Raw genomic sequence first — 3,348 nt, forward strand, 5'->3', positions numbered from 1 at the left:
AACAAGTGTATCAAGGTAAAGTAAATGGCAGCGTGCCCAGAGGTAGACCGCGGAAAGAATGGTTAGAATGCGTGAATGAGACCCTACTTAGAAGAGACATAACAAGTCACATAAACACGAGAGCCTGCATGAAAAAATGCATGGACGTAAAAGAAGCTAGAGAAGTATGCCCGGACAGGAAAGTATGGCGGCAAATAGTTAATAAAAAGAGTGTCAGTAGAGTGAATGACGCCTGAAACAAAGACCTTGGCTATTAGTGGACCCAAGTGGGGAACCTTACGTAACGACTTCGTGAGGTTCTTCGCTTGGGGTGATTGCTAGAGAGATTGATCAGCAACTTGGGTCGGAGCAGTGTTGCGGAACGAACGTGTTATTTACTTAAATAGCACGAGAATTCTGGATCAATCTGAAAAATCTCTATCCTTTCCACACACTTTCTCCTGAGAGTGAGTCACGCCTACCCCGAAAGGGAAATGGCTTAATGGTGTAATAATAATAATTGAATGATGAAACATATTATTTTATTTTTTCAAATGGGCCGTGTTTGTTTGTATAGTGCTGAAGGTGTTTTATGTTTAGATCTTCGAATAAAAAATTTTTTGATTTTGTTGGCTTACGTATTTTGAGAATTAGCAATTGGAAATATTCGAAATTAATCAATTTTAAAAGGGGTATTGGGAATGGTGATTGACCGTTTCGCCATCTGGCGCCGAAAGCGGGAACTAGGAAGAGTTCGTAGCATTTTAAAAATGCATTTTAATGTTTGCATAAAAGTGTTTTTATGCTTATTTTATCAAGGTAAAAGCTATTATTGAATACTAAAAATAAATCTTTATCGAATTTAAAGCGTTTTAGATCGAATTTCCATCTTATACAGTGAAAAAACACATTTTTTTCAAAACTTTTTTGTATAAAACAAAAATTATTTTACTATGACATGTAAGTTTCAATTCGTTATAAGCCTAAATTAACTTTATTTAATTTATGTAACGACCAATTTTATCCCCATTATGGAAAGAATATAAAGTAAGTTTCAGATAAGATTTTTTAGATCGTAAATACTTCACGTATAAATTAATAAAAACTTACTTTGGGTTCATTGTTGCTTTGAAATAAGTTCATTTAAGTTTATAATCTGTTAAAAATCACAATAAATAGTACAATAGTTTTTTTTGTAGAAAAACATTTCTGTAAAAAAATATGTTTTTTCAATGCTAAGATGTAAATTCCCTATGAAACACTTTGTTTTTGATTACATTTTATTTCAAATTCGTAATAAGTTCTTCAAACTTCACCAAAAACTCGTAAAAACAATTTTATGTACACATTGAAATTCATCTTTAAAATCGTACCTACGCTTTCTAGTTCGGATTTTTGCCACCAGTAGCGTATCGGAGTTTAAGCATTACGCATAAGATAATACATATGGTAGGCTATGAATTTAATCTTATCCAAAAAAATACTTTAAAAAAACGTAGACAATCAGATCAAAATTAGAAAGCCCATTGAGTGTTTGACACCCAGTGTGCAGTTGAAGGGTTAATGACCGAAGAAATTTTAATAGAAGGGGATTTTTTTTTAATTATCTGAATACCTTGTTGATCAATTAAGAACTGTGCAAGGTCAAGGAGAGAAATAATAATGTTAATTTATAAAACGTACTAATATAATATTTATTGTTTTTTTAATAAACATCGTAATAATATAATATCACCTCTGGCACAATCTCACGTTGGCAAGACGTCGCGACAATAAAACATTCATTATTTTTTTTTCTCTTATTATTCGTTCTCTTTCTCTCTTTGTCGATGATCCATGAACCGATCAGCAGACTATGGGATACTAACCGATTTACTAGGTTATATCTAGAGTTATCTAAGCTTATTGGGCCGATCTAACGGAATAAACCGATCGTGTTCCAACACACATGCAATCAATGATCCAACATATACACAAACGTCGAACGAACAAAATGATGCAATCACACGTTATTCGATGCTAGAGCAAAAAAAAAGTGAAAATACATTTTTTAAACGCAGGCTCTGCATGAATAAACTTTTATTACTTTGTTTCACCAGGTTTCTCGTGACACTCAAAAGTCTATTTTTGACAATAATAATAATAATAGTAGTATATATAAAATGGCTCATACGACAAACTCTGCCCGCGAAATGATCAGTGCTAGAGAAAATTTTTTTACAATTTTATTATAGTTCTCTAAAATTCAAAATATATAAAAATTACAAATTTAGTTTCATAACACAAAATACGAGTAAAATCGTCACCACTTTGGTACAAAAAAAAAATAAAAATAAAACGAAAGTAAACAATTTACAAGAAAAATATATTTCCATAAGAACTATTGCAAAATTAACAATTTTTTTCAGAGTCACAAGGCAGTTTAATTGAAGGTAGCAACAAAAAGTAAGAAAAATGGCAAACTTTCAACGTCACTAAATAATTCGAGATACAAATTTAATCTTTATCAATACAAAATACTCAACAAAGAATTAATATTTTAAAAAAGTAAATCTCTGGCATCGACCAAGTACATTATTACTCTTTGACTTCTTTGCTCCGCGAGCAAGAAGTATTGACGGCTCCTTATAAAATGTCATGGACCAACACTAATAAGTAAATCTTTGCCAAATTTCTCTTCCTTACACACATACAAATACCCAAATACACTCTCTGTGTTTTCCCGTCTCTCCCTCGGCTCGTATATGTATACAAATAACAATTATACATACGTAGCTCTCTAGTCAATAGAATCAATAATATTAATAATAATAATATCTATATGCTGTCTGACAATAAATGTAACAAAATATAGTGTACTCAATAATAATATGCATTTTACAAGCGTATTTTGATCGTTGCTTTGATATCGGTACGACGTGTAAGAATTAAAACTTTACGATATTATTATTATAGATGTGTGTGATTCAGTGTAATGTCTATTCTAACCTATCGGAGCTATCGTCCTACCATGCGCGATTTTAGAAAATGTTGACCTATCGCTCAAGTATTACTATTGCAAGTTTATTTTGATTGTTTTATTACTGCTGAGAAATTTAAGTTTAAAATTTTAATATGTGTGACATTAATTGACAATTTAAAATTTAGTGCCAGTTCTTAAGTTGGCGCTGCTGTCAGATTCGAAATTAAGCACATCACTGATACCAATGGTAAGTTCGGGCCAATTTTTAAATTTCCTAAAATTAAAAGTATACAAATAGAGTGCTTCCATGAATAATTGCAGAGGATAAAAAAATGTCTACGATAGTGAGCATTTGACGAAAGATTGTGAATTAGTTGGATTTTCAGCCCCTGGACACTCAGCGACGT

At 31.6% G+C, this 3,348-nt stretch overlaps 1 protein-coding gene across 1 annotated transcript in view; it reads right to left on the reverse strand.

Moving 5' to 3' along the window:
* The window catches only part of LOC117172400 (protein charlatan), a 480,082-nt gene that overhangs the window by 419,534 nt on the left and 57,200 nt on the right, over window positions 1–3,348 (reverse strand). The gene's annotated exons all lie outside the window — the stretch shown is intronic.

Source organism: Belonocnema kinseyi, chromosome 5, assembly GCF_010883055.1.
Source record: "Belonocnema kinseyi isolate 2016_QV_RU_SX_M_011 chromosome 5, B_treatae_v1, whole genome shotgun sequence".
NCBI classification, from domain to species: Eukaryota; Metazoa; Arthropoda; class Insecta; order Hymenoptera; family Cynipidae; genus Belonocnema; species Belonocnema kinseyi.